Source organism: Cervus canadensis, chromosome 28, assembly GCF_019320065.1.
Source record: "Cervus canadensis isolate Bull #8, Minnesota chromosome 28, ASM1932006v1, whole genome shotgun sequence".
NCBI classification, from domain to species: Eukaryota; Metazoa; Chordata; class Mammalia; order Artiodactyla; family Cervidae; genus Cervus; species Cervus canadensis.
Window position 1 is genome coordinate 47112662 of NC_057413.1, and position 16722 is coordinate 47129383.

The 16722-nt window shown below is 50.3% G+C and overlaps 1 protein-coding gene across 1 annotated transcript in view; it reads right to left on the reverse strand.

Annotated features, from left to right (window-relative positions):
* CCND3 (cyclin D3) overlaps window positions 1-16044 on the reverse strand; it is a 90287-nt gene extending 74243 nt beyond the window's left edge. The window contains exon 1 of the mRNA XM_043449625.1: window positions 15834-16044. The gene's annotated coding sequence lies outside the window, so the exon portion shown is untranslated. The remainder of the gene's footprint in view (window positions 1-15833) is intronic.
* Window positions 16045-16722: the final 678 nt, after the last annotated feature.

Consider the following 16722-nt stretch of genomic DNA (forward strand, 5'->3'; position numbering starts at 1 on the left):
TTGCAGAGCTGGCCATCAGGACCCCTGCACACCCCTCCTCCCAGCCACCCTACGCCGGCCTTGGCTTCCCAAGACTGGCCACCACCACCATCACCACCACCCTCTTCTGTTCCCGGGCCTTTCTGGGGTAGCCCCCGTGTGAGTCTGAGGGTGGCCCAGTCTGGCAGGTAGAGTCCGGCCCTGGATGAGGTCCCTCTCCATCTGCCTCTGGCCACCTGTCCGGAGCACTCACTCCCTTCCCGACAGCTGGAGAGCGGCCCTGGAACCTCTGGTTAAGGGGTGGGGGGTAGTGTGGGAAGGTTCTGAGGGATCTGAGCCAAGGCTGAGGGGAGGCCCTTCTGGCTGATGGGGGTGCTGAGTGTGCATGTGGTGGGGGGAAGGAGAGAGAGCGAAGTGGGAATCGGGGGTGGGGCCAGAGAATGGAATGTGGAGTTCATTCTCCTGGGGGTGCAGCTGTTTATTTTGATCTTCGCAGTCAGCTGCAGCCTATTCCTTATCTCAGGGCTCAATCCAGACTCCACCTCCTTCCCTGTTGCTGAGCTGCGGAAGGCAGATATTGTGGGACACAGCCCCGCACCCAGCTCTCACTGCCTTAGTCCTCTCCGGCTCCAAGCTGCTAAAAGGGAGAAGAAAGAGCAGCACCCTCCGCCCCCCACAACCAAAAATGCTTGCTCCATACTTCAGACCACACTGTGACCGACCATCGGTAATTGGCTCTTGAAAGTGAGTCAGCTCACGTCAAGGCGCACCCCCCAACTGCCAGGACAACCTGAGCTGTCACCCTAGGTTTGCCAGGGTATTTCAGCTTTATAGGTGGTGGCCTTGGACTTGAAGGGTCTGGAGGATAGTACTGGCTGAGTTGGGCACTTGAGGCAAAGGCAGCTGTCACCTCCCAGCCACACCAGGCTATCCCCTGGGCTGTCACACTTACTACTCCTGCCAACTTTTTTTTTTTTTTAAACATTTTTTCCTTTTTTGGCTGTGCCACCCAGCAAGTGGGGATCTTAGTTCCCTGACCCGGGATCGAATTCACACCCACTGCATTGGATGAGTGGAGTCCTAACCACTGGACGGCTGGGAAAGTTGCATTGTGCCAACTTTTTTAAAAAATTAATTTTTGCTTGTGCTGAGTCTGCATTGCTGGGCGGGCTTTCTCGAGTTGTGGTCCATGTGCTTCTCACTGCGGTGGCTTTTCTCATTGCAGAGCATGGGCTCAAGGGCACGCAGGCTTCAAGAGTTCCACCTCCCAGGCTCTAGAGTTGTGGCGCATGGGCTTAGTTGCCCTGCAGCATGTGGGATCAGGGATCGAACCCGCGTCCCCTGTACTGGCAGGCAGATTCTTAACCACTGGACCAGCAGAGAAGTCCCGTTGTGCCAACTTTTTACTTGGCACCTTATGTCTCCAATGCAATGATGTGAAAACAATAAGACTGATTTTCTACATACTTATGGAAACACAACTCATGACTTGTTTTGCATTTCTCTTGTTATTACAGAACTGGAACATTTAGAAAAAGGGGAAAAAGTAAAAAAGAAATCACCCATAGTTCTACTGCTTCCCCCAAACAACTGCTGTTAACATTCTGGTATAGTTTCTTCCAGTCTTTTCTCTATGTGTGTGTATATCTCTATGTGTGTACAACAAACAGTTGTCAATGTTTTTTTAATGCTACACATTTATTTAAAAGGTCCAAAGTTTAAAAGGACTAAACATATTGGCAAGGATATGGAATAACTGGAAGCCCCAAACTCTTCTGGTAGGAATACAAAAGGAAACAACCATTTTAGATCACAGTTTTTGCTAATGTGTTCAGGCTCTCAGTCTGGCTGACTTTGAGACCCCATAGCCTGTAGCCCGCCAGGTTCCTCTGTTCATGGAATTTTCCAAGCAAGAATTCTGGAGTGGGTTGTCATTCCCTTCTCCAGTAAACGTATTGTATGAACACTTTTGCATCCTAATTTTCTCCTTAACATTACTATATAGGTAATTTTTGTGATATCACCGGTTTTTGCAATTGCCATTTTTAATGACTACCTAATATTCCATGTACTAGATATAGTACATCTTGCTTAACCATACTCTACTGGGAGACGTTTCAGTTGTTCCAGTTTTGCGTCACTATATGCCTATCATCACGGACAAAATTTTTCCCTACATTTAGGACAGAGCCTGGAAAAGTGGGATGACCAAAGCAGAGGGTCAGAATATTCTGGAGCCATTTCATTTGACACCTTTAGCCAAGATGCTTTCTGAAGGGAGAATTTATCACATGGCAAGGTCATCAACAGGCAAGAACACACCCATTTAGATCCACTACTACCATGTAGGGACACCACTCTCTCTTATTTTTTCTTGGCTGCACCACACGGCATGCGGGATCTTAGTTCCCTGACTAGGGATCAAACATCATCCCCTGCAGTGGAAGTGGAGTCTTAACCACTGGACCACAATGAAGTCCCTGTTAGGTATCTTTTTACATGTCTAGGTCATGTTACTTTTTGCAGACTGTTCTGGCTGCTGGTCCCCTTTCCAACAGCACTGTCACTTCCTTTTGGGAGGTTACCTCTCCCCTAGTGCAAATCCAGGAGCCAACCTGACTGACTTGCATCATGGAAACCAGAGAGTCTGGCCTGACCATTCCAACCATGCCGTCCGTCCTTCTGCTCAGCCCTGAGGCACTTTGTCAGTTTCTGCTCATTTCCAAAACTAGTTTTCCAGCCTTTCTGATGAGTCTAAGGGTTCCCAACCTTCTTCCAATAAATTCCTTTTGCCTTATATTGGACAATCTGTTTCTGTTGCTAACAGAACCTTGAAAATATTGATACCTCGCCAACTTACTGTTTTTCTTTTTTTTTTTTTTTTTGGTATCTTACTGTTTTTCAAATTGCAAGTCAGGACACTTTACTGGGTCATGAAGTCATGAAGCTAATCTTGACCAGCGTTTTTAAAAAATGAAACAACAGAATAAAAAAGATAAGTAAAGGGAAGTATTGTCTAGTTAATGAAACTTGTTTGTTTTATGTATACATATATGTGTGTGTATGTGTGCATAAGAAATAGGTTAAAATGAAGACACTTCTAATTTTGAAAAACACTGCCCTTATTGAACTTGAGTAGCTTGAGAATAAAGAATCATCAAAAGCAATCTCTCCTAGATATATTATCTATTTCTCCCCAAACCTTTAGTACTTAGGAAAATGTACTTCCTTTCCAAGAGAATAGTATATTTCAAGGTCCACCCACTATTTTCTCTCTATTAATAGCTTGACATCTCCACCCACCCTTTACTTTTTGATACTTAATGATAATGGACATCTTTTCCTCTTGGTCTTTAAATTTCTGTTAATGGCACCAATATTCTGCCACCCACCTAGGCTGAAATATCTCACAGTAGTCTAGTCCTTGAACTCTCCTCCATTCATTTACTGACTACCTAGTGTACCCCAGAAGGACAGAAGACGAGAGAGCAGCAAACGGTAACACATGGCCACATACTTCATCTTTAAAGTACACGTGGTACCTAACAGGGAAGAGCAGAGCGATTTCACAGAGCCAGTGACTCTTCATGCCTTCCTACCAAGTAACTACTAAGTTCTGTTGCTTCTACCTTCAAAATATTTTGCCAAATCGCCCCCTTGTTTCCATTCCTACTGCGTCACCCTAGTTTCAATCCTTTTTATTTTGTGTAGGCTCTCTCTTGCCTACTGCCCTACCGAAATCTATTCTGATCATGTCACTTCTTTGCTCACAAGTTTTCAATGATGGACTTTCCTGGTGGTCCAGTGGTTAAGAATCCACCTGCCAATGCAGGGGACACGGGTTTGGTCCCTGGTCCGGGAAGATTTCACATGCCACGAGGCAACGAAGCCCATGCACCACTAGTGAACCCTTGTACCGAGAGCCTGTACTCCACAACAAGAGAAGACGTCACAATGAGAAGCCCATGCACCATAATAAAGAGAAGCTCCTACTCGCCACAACTACAGAAAGCCCGTGAGCAGCAATAAAACCCCAGCACAGCCTAAGTCTTCAGTGGCTTCCCATTACCTCCTTGCCAAGTCGCTTCAGTCGTGTCCGACCCTGTGCGACCCCATAGACAGCCTCCTAAACGAGTCCAAACTCCCCAACCCAACATTGTTGATTTGGCTTCTCCACCACTGCCCCAGTGTTTCTTTCTAGCTGCATGTCCACTAATCCACAGTCCATCAGGTCCTCTCTTCCCAACCACATATCTGTGTGAGGCCTGATTTTCTTCATACAAATCAATCAAAACAACATACTGAAACAGATTGAAGCAGCAGCAGATATGAGAACCCAGCTGTCCTCTATTAAGCTGGGCATTAAAAAGATTTTTGAAAAACATAAAACAAGGCCACACTGCAAATTTTTTGTTTTGGAAAATACAGTTGTTATCTTATAAAAAATATGATGCTATGTTAACATGCAATGATTTTTATTGTTACTTTAAAGGAATTAATAAATATTTTTAAAATTTTGCACTTGACACTTTTTATTAGAAGTCAAACGTCGGTAGCTACCACTTTGAAAAGCAAAAACTCTTTGGGATTCTAAACCATTTTTAAGGGTGTAAAGTGATCCTGAGATCAGAAAGCTTGAGGACTGCTGCCTGAGATCTAACAAGTCAGTTAAAGCAGACCTGGGGTCTCTGAAATGCCCCAGCCTTCCCCCTCACTCATGTTTTTTAACTCCCTGCCCCAGTCTGTTGCTGGAGTTTTTAAACCATTAAAAAAATAAGTAGTGGTAAAAGCAGAGACATTGTTTTGCCAACAAAGGTCCGTATAGTCAAAGCTAGGGTTTTTCCAATAGTCATGTATGGATGTGAGAGTTGGACTATAAAGAAAGCTGAGCACCGAAGAATTGATGCTTTTGAACTGTGGTGTTGGAGAAGACTCTTGAGAGTCCCTTGGATGGCAAGGAGATCAAACCAGTCAATCCTAAGGAAATCAACCCTGAATATTCATTGGAAATACTGATGCTGAAACTGAAGCTCCAATACTTTGGCCACCTGATTTGAAGAGCCAACTCATTAGAAAAGACCTGATGTTGGGAAAGATAGAAGGGAGGAGGAGAAAGGGACGACAGAGGATGAGATGGTTGGATGGCATCATCAGTGACTCGATGGACATGAGTTTGAGCAGGCTCCGGGAGCTGGTGAAGAACAGGGAAGCCTGGCGTGCTGCAGTCCATGAGGTCACAAAGAATCAGACATGACTGAACAACCTATGAAGAATAATTATTATTACAGAAATAATAGTGACTATAGAAACAATCATTAGCTGTACTAGAATCAATAATAATATAAAGAATAAAAAAAAAAGAATGAATAAGCCTGGGGACTTCCCTGGGGGTCCAGTGTTGAGATCTCTGCACTTCCACAGCAGGGGGCATGAGTTCCAACCTTGGTTGGGGAACTAAGATCCCGTAAGTCATGCAGGGTGGTCAAATACAACAGCAACAAACAGAATGGGGACTTTACTGGTGGTCCGGTGGCTAAGACGCAGGGGGCCCCAGGTTCGATCCCTGATCAGGGAATTAGATCCCACACACTGCCACTAAGAGTTCGCTTGCCTCAACTAAAGATCTGTGTGTTCAGAAAGATGGTAACAACGACCCTGTATGCAAGACAGCAAAAGAGACACAGATGTAAAGAACAGACTTTTGGACTCTGTGGGAGAAGGTGAGGGTGTGATGATTTGAGAGAACAACATTGAAACATGTATATTACCATATGTGAAATAGATAGCCAGTCCAAGTTTGATACATGAAACAGGGCGCTCAAAGCCAGTATGCTGGGACAACCCAGATGGATGGGATGGGAGGGATGTGGGAGGGGGATTCCGGACAGGGGGACACATGTACACCCGTGGCTGATTCATGTCAATGCATGGCAAAAAACACCACAATATTGTAATTAGTCTTCAATTAAAATAAATTAACTTTTTAAGAAAAGATCCTGTGTGCCGCAACTAAGACTTGGTGCAGCCAAATAAATAAATATATATATATATATATATAAAGAATAAATAGGCCTAATAATTGCCATAGGCTTTCAGTTAAAAAAGAAAAAAAAACCTCAGATATTCAGAGAAGAAAAAGATACAGAAACAACCATCATTTAAAACTGCTCCTGAGTATCTTCCCACCAAGTCCACGCCTCTTTCATTCTTCTCAAATGGCACCTATGCAGAGACATTCCCGGTAAATCCATACACAAGAAACTGTTCCTTCCTCCAGATTCCCACAGCACTGTCACTCCAACCTTTCCTGCCAGCCAGGAAACCAGTAAGAGTCCGTAAGTGAATGCACACTGAATTGCTAAATACGCACATTGAACTACCACAAATTCAGTGCTGTCCACTGGAGGAGGTCCCAAACAGCCTCAGAAAACCACATACATGGATTTCATACAATGTGAGCCCTTCCCCAAACTCAGCATAATGTTCCACCAAAGACGTGGCCATCTGTCTCAATGAAAACAGCTATGCTGGAGATCCCTAGACAATGTCCAAGCCATGCACACTGTGTTTTATGAGCAGTTTAAGGTGACCTTAATAGTAATGTTGGTGTGTTTTGCTTTTACACTGACTGTGAACCCAACACAGCACAAAACGTGGCTCCAGGGCTGCTCCGGTGGCTCAGGAGTAGAAGAATCCACCTGCCAAATACCGGAGACGGGTTCCACCCCTGGGTCAGGCAGATCCCACATGCCGCCGCCACGGAGGAGCTAAGGCCATGCGCCGCAGCTCTTGAGTCTGAGCTCTAGATCCTGGGGATGTAACTACTGAGCCCTCACATCACAACTCCTGAAAAACCTGTGCCCTGCAGCCCATGCTCCACGACAGGAGAAGCCACCACAATGAACAGCCCCTGCACCACAACAAGAGAGCAGCCCTCGCTCTCCGCAGCTGGAGAAAATCCTGAGCAACAGTGAAGACCCAGGACAACCAAAGATGAAATCAACAATAAAAATATATAAAATGTGGTTCTACTGTAAATGAGGAATGGACAAGCCCTCTGAGGCTCATAGATATTGTTGGAAGGACATGCCAGGTGGCTGTGTCGTGAGTCCTACATCTACCCAGTCCTGTCCTCTGGGCAGGGTACGTGGCCGCCACCCTGGGCTGGGGCTGCTGCCCATCCTGGGGTGGAGCATCTGGAAGGTGAAGGCTGCAGGCCCAGCACTAGGACCCAGCTTCACCACCAACTCCAGAGGTGTGCCAGCAGCCACTGCTCTGGTGCCACACCCCTGCCAAGGACAGAAAGGAAAATGGGGCGGGGGGGGGGGGAGGGAGCTGGAAGAAAAGCTTGTTTGCACCATGTTGCAGTTAGGGCGGCTGTGGTCGGGCTGATTCATCCAGGGCTCCCCAGAAAGGTCAGGGCCCCAGCCCCACCTAGCAGAGCTCACATCGCCACCACCCACCCCTGCTTCCTGGGTAGCTGCAACACCTGACCTGCCTGCTGGGGCAGGGCGGGGTCCTCCTGGTTCCTTCCCTGCCATCTTGCTTGGCTTAGGGGACAAGCCTGCAGCTCTAGCCAGGAGCACCAAAGGACAGGGGAGGCTTTGGGACACACAGGCAGCTCAGGGGCCGATCTGCCTGTTCTCCCCCGTCCTAATGCTGTGTTCAGGACATCTCGACAGGGAACCTGGGATCCACTCACACTCCTTGGTGGGAGTGCCCTCCAAAGTGCATATTCACACACACACACACACACAGTGTGCATGAAAGGTCCGACTCCAGTATGGCTGAGTTCCTTCGCTGCTCACCTGAAACTATCATAACATGTTTAATCAGCTATACCCCAATATCAAATTTTTAAAATTTTTTTAGTTAAAAAATATAAAAAGAAGTCTGACTCCAGTCAGAGTTCTTTCAGCCACTGGGCTCTCAACACTGACTGGCTGTATGATCTTGGGCAAGTTATTTAACCTCTGTGCCTCAGTTTCTCTTATCTGCAAAATAAGGAAACCTCAGAAGATTCTTGTGAGGAATACGTAAGAAACAAGTTAGTAAATATCCACATTTATTATCAATTTACATGAGCTTCCCAGGTGGCACAGTGGTAAAGAATCCACCTGCCAATGCAGGAGATGTAAGAGATGCAAGTTCAATCCCTGGATTGGGAAGATCCCTTGGAGGAGGAAATGGCAACCCACTCCTGTATTCTTGCCTGGAGAGTCCCATGGACAAAGAAGCCTGGTGAGCTACAGTCCATGAGGTTGCAAATAGTTGGATATTACTGAGCATACACACACACAGCACATTAGAAATTTATTTACACATGGTACATATTATACATAGGCACTTCCCACAGGCCCCAGCACATGGAAGTATTGTGCAAACATGTGCTCTATTATCCCAACATCTTCGCTGCCACCTGTCTGCAAAGAAATGAGGGTTCAGAGAAAATCCACACGATAGATTCCTACAAGAAATACCCAACTCCTAGGAGCTGCAAGTGAGGTGAAGCAGGCCACGTGCAAGACTTCTGAGGACCACCCAGGAGGCTATGTCCAGCAGCTATAAGGAGAGTTTTGAGTTAGAACCCAAGAGGTTGGGCCCTGGGCAGAAAAAAACTGTTGTTTCCTTGGAGACCAAGAGACTGTTCCAACAGGAAGAACTCTGCCTGGTCCTAGAGGCAGAATTCTAAGAAAAGAGGGTGGCCACCCCTAAGACCAGCAGGTAACAGCTGACTGGAAAGAAAAAGACTGGAAACCATTTGAATGTTCTATACTCTGGCCTACGCTCAGCCACCCAGTACATCTGAGAGTGCGTAACCCTAAGATCCCTGCTCACTGTGATGAAAATAGATTCCACCTCTGAACAGTCTCCGGGTCTGTGGTTCAGATCCTGCTTAGAGAAAAGGGAACAGGGCTGGAAGGAAAGCAAAAAGCAGTCCTGACCCGCTGGGGCCGTGTGCGGGGAGGAAACACTCTCCCCTCCATAATCGAAAGACAGCTTGTGATATCCACTTGCCAGAGAGGAGTAAATCCTCCCTGGGGTCTTATTCCAGGCTGTTTCCTCAGCACCCAGCAGAGTCAGCTTAATAAACAGGAGCTTAGGAAGAAGCATCTGTGAAGAGCAGAGAGATGCCTTCCAGGGGACATGCGGCCTGGGTGGGAGTGCCCTCTGTACCCCATCCTCCCTGCCCCTGGCCCGTCCTCTCCTCCTCCCACAGCCTCTAACACCCCCAGCTGGAGTCCAAGCTCTGCATCTGTCTGAGGCCCTGCTCCTGGCTTCCTTTCCCAGAACTCGGGGCCCCCAGGGGAGGGGCTGGGAGGTGCAGCCTGGAGGGGAGAGGACAGAGAAGAGGAGGCAGGACGAGCTGGAGCCGACAGTGCGGGGGCCAGAACTGGGAGTTTCTGGGACAGTCCCAATTTCAAGTATTCTGTCCAACGGTCTGACCACAGGCCAGAACTGTGGGCCGATTTTGATTCTAGAAAAGAGGATGAGATGAAGTCATCGGTGGGATGGTGAGGCAAGATACCAGGGCTGCCCTCTCATTGCTAGATGGCCCCCACGCCCAGTCCCTGGAGCTCAGGCTGGGGGATGATCATGAGGATGATATGATAGTGACAGAAGTATCGCATGTAAGGGTGTATGACCTGCTTGGTAGTTGGCAGGGCTTTGAGCATATTATCTCCTAAACCTGGTGCAGAGCGTGGGCCCGGAAGCCTCGGCCCCTTGACTCTGGGTAACCACTTTGTGCCCCGGCTTCCTCGTCTACAAAAAGGCATCACCGGGGACTTCCTTGGTGGTTAAGAATGCCCCTGCCAATGCAGGGGATACAGGTTCCATCCCTGGTCCGGGAAAACTCCACGGGCCACAGGGCAACTTAGCTTGTATGCCACAAATACTGAAGCCTGGGCACCAAAAAGCCCACGTTCCGCAACAAGAGAAGCCACAACAAGAGGCTCGCGCACCGCAACTAGAGAGTAGCCCCCAGCTCACCACCTGCGCCCCTTACCCCCTCCGCAACCAGACCCAGGGGCAGCAGCGAATACCCAGTGCAGCCAAAAGAACAAAAAAGGCATCATGATAGCATGTCCCTCACAAAGCTGCTACGAGGACACAAAAAGATCCAATCTGGATATTATAAAGCACTCAGGAGTGTCAGGACAACGAATCCACACGATGACTCGGTGAGGAAGGGGCTACCTTTACGGCCACTTGACAGGTAAGGAAAGTTTCACACAGCCAGGAAGGGGCCAAGCGAGGACTCAAACCAGGGTGGTTTCTGTCTTGAGCCCAGGCTCTCTGAGCCACTCCAGGAGAGAAAGCACGGGTTAGGTGGTCACGTGCACAAATCAGACAGGCACAGGGCCACGACAGACTTCCAGCTCCGAAACTGTCCTCCTGCTGAACCTCCGCGCCTCGCCTCGCTCCTTCCATACAATGGACCTCCCGCCTCACAGGGTGGTGGCCAGCGGTGGGGAGTGCTTGCAACAGGCCGGTTAAGGCCCCTCTCTCTGGGCGTGGCCTCCATGGCGCCCCCTGGCCCCAAGGTTTGTAACTGCACGCTCTGCCCTGGCACATGCGGAGCCGGCCTGCCCTGAGGGGGCGGGGAACCCCGGTGCTTCTGGGCCTTTCTAAAGGCCCAGAGAGGCTAGAACGCAGATCTGGGCCAACAAACGAAGCACCAGGCAACCTCTCTGCTGCTCCCTGCTTCCTAGGGACAACGCCTGGGCCCCGGCTGGCTCTCCTTAGGAATGTCTGTTCTAGGGTGGTTCTCAGCAGGGTGGGAGAACTGGGCAGGTTGCTGAGGGCAAACAGTTTCTGAGAGGTGCGGTTTTGGAGGACCTTAAAAAAAGATGACATGATCCGGGTATCATGCCCTTGAAGGCTATGAAAGGCCACGCTCACAAGGGCTGCTGGACTTGCCCTCGGCTCCTAACGCGGGTCTTTCTATCTTCAGGACAAAGGAAGACCAGGGAGAGGAAAGAGAAGGAGGGGAGGGAGGGCACCCCGGACCTGGGAAGGGAGTCTGCCCTAGCCGGGAAGGGAGTCTATCCCAGGAGCGCAGGCCCGCACGTTCTGGCCCGAGCCACGAGACCTGCCAGCACATTTCACGGGGACAGTGCTGGGTCAAAAGTGGTTCTCTGGGCCCTGGTGTGTTCACAGCTGGGGATGGGATCGGGGAAAGGCCCCAGGAAACCAAGCCGGTAGCTGAAGAACCAGGTGGCGCTCTTCAGCCCATCCAGCAGCCTTGGAGCCACGCACTGGGCAACAGCGCCACCTGGTGGACACATGGGGAGGTAAGTGAAGTGCAAGTCGCTCAGTCGTCGGACTCTGCAACCCCAGGGACTGTAGCCCGCCAGGCTCCTCTGTCCATGGGATTCTCCAGACAAGAATACTGGAGTGGGGAGCCGTTCCCTTCTCCAGGGGATCTTCCCAACCCAGGGATCGAACCTAGGTGTCCCGCATTGCAGGCGGATTCTTCACCATCTCAGCCACCAGGGAAGCCCAAGAATACTGGAGTGGGTAGCCTATCCATTCTCCAGGGCATTTCCCGACCCAGGAATCGAGCCAGGGTCTCCTGCATTGCAGGCGGATTCTTTACCAGCTGAGCTACCAGGGAAGCCCTGGGGAGATCAGCCAGTCAATAATCGCATGGGAGGCTTAGAGGCTTAGAGGGGGTTTGAGGGCTTCCCCTGGCAGAAGCCTCAACTGAGCATGTGCTCTAGATGCCCCTAGATGAGGAAATCACTTCTGGAGAAAGAGATTAGGCAATTATTTGTTAGAAAGTGTTTATGCTTTGTGGAAATCTGCCTCTACCAGTCCCCTACCTGGGGGCTTCCAAAGGCAACCTTGCAAATGTCTGAACACAGCTACAATAACCCTCCTAAATCTTCTCCCCATTTGCCTCAAAATTCCAGAGTTGTTTAGCATCCATTTAATCTTCCTTTCCTTTCCCTCAGTTATACAGTTGTCTTTTTTTCTTCTTGGCTGCACAGAGGCCTGTGAGATCTTAGTTGTTCCTCGGACCAAGGATTGAATCTGGGCCCTTGGCAGTGAGAGAGCCGAGTCCTAACCACTGGACCACCAGGGAATTCCATCCTTTTTAATATTAACTTCCAGAGAATCCCTTTTCCAACTCTATATGCAGGCCACCTCCCTCCCCACACTAGCAGAACCATTTTAAAACATTTTTGGATTGGGACTTCCCTGGTGGTCCGGCGGTTAAGACACCCAAGTTCCACAGCAGGGGGAACAGGTTCAATTCCTTGTCAGGAACTAAGATCTCTGCATGCCATGCAGCTCAGCAAACGACAACAAAAAAACCTTGGGATCACAACCTCCTACTGTGCAGGGTCTGTGTTCAGGAAGTTGATGCTCTGATCTGAGGATTAAACAGACATCTAGAGCACAGGCTCTGAAATCAGACCAGGGTTCACATCTGGGCTCTGCCACCTACTAGCTCAGGTAAGCTTCTAAGCCTTTCTGAGATTCAGTTTCTTCATCTGTAAGTTGGGACTAAAAGCATTTACTAGTTGGCATTATGGTGAATGTGAAATGAGATAAGGCAGGTAGAACAGCTCCTGGCAACATCATTCAGCTCCTAAGTGGCCACTATAACCACTTTTCTAGTATTGGGGGCTGTAGGGAGTGCTGTGGGCAAGAGTAAGGTGAAAGGGCAGAGGAGAAAAGAAGACTTTGTGGAGTTAGCTAGCCAACCAACACAAATCCCAGCACAAAATCCAACAAATGAGTACCGCGTTGCAACCCCATTTCCAGGGGTGTCTCTGACTACCTCCACATTCCCCCCACCCACCTACACACACACACACACACACGCACAAATGTCTCTGACTACCTCCACATTCCCCCCACCCACCTACACACACACACACACACACAAATGTCTCTGACTACCTCCACATTCCCCCCACCCACCTACACACACACACACACACACACACACACACACACACAGAGTACAGGAGCAGGCCTTGACAGCTCTTTGAAACTCAGAGGGTTTAAAATTTAAATGTCTTTGAGGGCAAGAGAAACACACCAAAACAAACACACCTCCGCGCCGCCGAGAAAGGGAAACTTGGCAGGGGCCCCAGAACTTTCCTCACCCCCAGCCCTCCCTAAACTTCCTCTTGTGGTTTCTCAAGAGTACAACCTGTTCTCAAGCAAAAGAACGGCGCCTGGGGCAGTGGGCTGGGGCATGCCAAGGCTTCCATCACACCCCACCCTACAGGAGGAGGAGGGGGTGTGTGCGCAGAGGAGCGGCCTGGAGGTCCACACAGTTCTGATCTTCACATCCTGCTTACCTGTGATGGAGGTGTGACCACCCTCTACCCTCAACTCCCAGCATCAACACCGCCCCCCCGGCCCCAGATACTAGAGCTAGTCTGACTGCAGGCAGAGAGGGACAGCCTCTGGGCCTCCCCAGATCTGTGTAGAGGCCTCATGTGAGAAATCTAGTTTCAGAAAGATAACGGAAAAACAGCAGGAATCCATGGACCCTCTGCCCTGTGGCCTGGCTGGCATCATAGGCAAGTCCCAGTCTGCCTAGAGGGATGCATCTCAGATGTGCAGATGCAGTTTTGGGACACAGCTTTGGGATGCAGCAGCTGTGAGGAAGAAAGGTGCACATCTTAAGATTGCCTAAGGTCACTCCCTGACCATCTTCCTGACTCAGCTACCAAGTTGGGGTCCAGAACATGAAGGTTTCTGCTCTTCTTAAAGATTCCCAACAAAAGAAGTGTCTTGGTTTCCCATCTCCCTAGATTCTGGCACATCACCTCCATGCATCTTTCCTGCATCAAACTTTGGTTTATTCCTCTTTGTGAGTGAGGCTTACTCAGGAGAACACACACACACACACAGGGTCATCAGGAAGGGATACAAGCACTGTGTAGTCCCCACAACTCTGACCCAGGCCTGCTGGGGCTCCCTGTAAACGGCACCTGCACCCACACTCAGCTAACAAAGTGCTCTCCTCTGCATCATTTGAGATACAGGAGCACAGACACCCTTTTGGAAATTCCTAAGCCCCTGGCTTAAGGGCACATTCCATGTGGTCACTCAAGGAGGTGGGCTAGCCCAGTGGTTAAGAACAGGGCCTCCCAAGTCAAGTAACTTGGGTTTAAATCCCAACCCTGTCCTCTTTGGAAAAATTATCTCCTCCTTGCCTGAATTTCCTCATCTGTAAGATGGGATATCCCATGAACAGAGGCACCTGGCGGGCTACAGTCCTTGGGATCGCAAAAAAGTTGGATATGACTTAGTAAGTAAACAACAAAGATGGAGATAATACTAGTATTCACTTTACAGGACTGTTGGGAGGATTAAAGGAGACATTACACCTAAAACATCTAGAAGAGTACCTGGCATGCTATATAAGCCTTAGCTAGTATTCTGAACCCTTGAGGGAAGGAAATGGGAAAGAGAAGGCACTTGGGACCGTGGAGGTCATGGTCTCAAATACTGGGCAGAGACTGGGATCTTGGCGGAATCCTCAGAGATGCTTCTGATCCTAAATTCCAGGGGAGTAGAAGTTCTGATTTGTTTGCCATTATGTCCCCACTATTTAGCCCGTGCAGATAGTGTGGGCTCAGCAGATAGCTGAATGAATTCATAAATTGTTGAGTCAGCCATCTCTCAAGTGAGCCTGGGAATTGAAAATGCAGAAGCAGCGGCAGGAAAACAATGGCAGATCCACTTCTTTTCACTTACATCTAGTGCCAAGGAGAACTGAGCTGGGGGCTTAGATTTGTTACAGGAAACAGTCTTAGCATCCAGGGATGGGGGGTGGGTACCCCAGCATTGTGTGGACTCTTATATCACCCCTGGGGTGGACTCCCTGCTGCACCTACTTGGGAATTTCTGGGGTCCTGGGAACCAGCCCAGAAACATGCCTTTCCCAGAACCCATCCTGTTCATTCCTATCACTTTTTTGTATCTAGACAGCAGGGTTAAAGAGAGCAGCAACTGTTTCTGTGTCCCCATTGTTTCCCAATGCCCAACACCTCAGTCAGGGTTCAGTCCAGCTCTGTAGAATGAGTAAGTTGCCCACAAAGACCCCACCACTTTTCTGCCTGCTGACTTTCCATCATTGAGAACCCAACTTAAATGTCCTCTTCGCTCTGAAACCTTCCCAGCCACCCCAACTTGGCACCTTGTCTCTGCTGTTCTATGACTCAGGCGAGACAATAACCCCATTGTACCCTCAGCATCCCAGCCAAATCCCAGACACACAGTAGGTGCTCAATCAATCGTTTGCAGATGAATCCATTAAGGCTCCCTCAGTAACAGCAACCAGTGTCTTCAGTTATTCCTCTTGTTGACACATTAAAAGACACAGAAGAGGCTAGAGCCATCTCTTGTGGGTAGATGCCATCTACCCATCAGACACCAGAGAGACCACCACTGCGAGACCCCTCTTTCTGGTCTGCCCTCCAGCCTGCTCCCCCGGCCCTGGATGGCAGGAGGATCCCCAAGGCTCCCTGCCCACCCTAGTTCTGCCCTCCCTCCGCCTCCCAGCCCATCTCTGAGGTATGCAAAACGACGACAGACAGCCCAGTGAGGTCACTGGGCTTCCAGTTCAGCTTGGAGGGGGATTGTGCGGACACAGAGAAAGCGGAGAGCTTTGGGGGGGCTTCTCTGTCCTTCAGCCACGTGCAGCTCAGACAGAAAGTGAGTTGAGCTTTGAGAGACAACCGGGAGGTGATGAGACGCGGTGACCTCTTTAACCACCACCCCCCAACCCCGATCCCCCGCCAGTCTCAGCTTGGAGGTTCCAGGAAAGCGGGGTGTCGCTGACACCCATCTATCTTGGTTTCTCCAGCCCTCAAGCCTACCTTCTCCGCAGGTGAGCCCCCCGGAGCACGGACCGTGGCCGCACACACTCTCTGCCGCCGCCTCTGGCTTCTGTCTCTGGGGAGGTGTGTGTGTGTGTCGGGGGGGTCGCCACCTCCAGCCTCGGGGAGGGGCGTGCACCCCTCCCCCAGGCGCCCAAACAGAACCAGCCTCCGCCGCCGCAGACGCGGCGTGTTTACAAAGTCGGCGCCTCGCCGCCAATCCCGAGTTTAAAGCTGGGCAGGAAGTGGGGAAGAGGGGGCGGGGGAGACAAAGGGGCTGGGTGCTGCGCTCAGCGAAGGTTTGGGCCCCGACTCCTCCCGGCGGTCGCCCGGCGCCGCGACCCTGGCCCGCAGACCCCGCCCCACGCGCCCCAGGTGAGGGGGTGATGGGGGTGCCCCCCAGGCACAGGTGCTCCCTGCGGGCAGGCGCGGCGCAGGTTTCCAGACATCAGCCTCTGAGCATTTGCCACTCATCCGTTCGCCACGCAGGAAATAAACATTAGGCGCTGCTGCTTGACCTCTTATTCTACGTCTGCACAGTCATAGACCATTCGTCTGTATTAGCTCACCCCCCACGCCGCCATCCATCTCATCCTATCCTAGTTTTACAAGAGAGGAAACAGGCACAGTGAAGTCAGGCAATGTATCCGAAGCCCCAGAGCTGGCGAGTTCTGGGGTTCAAATCTAGCCTCTGCGTCCTGCCAAACACCCACAAACGGGGCGGTGCACGGAAGACCCCCACCCCCGCCACCCGGAGGGGGCTGACCCGCGAGCGAACCACAGAAAACCACAGGCACCGCGTGGACACAACGGCCCGGGAGGTAGACGGGCAAGCAACAGCCTCCAGCCAGCGGCGCCTTCGGGCTCGCCCGCAAACACCTGCAGATTC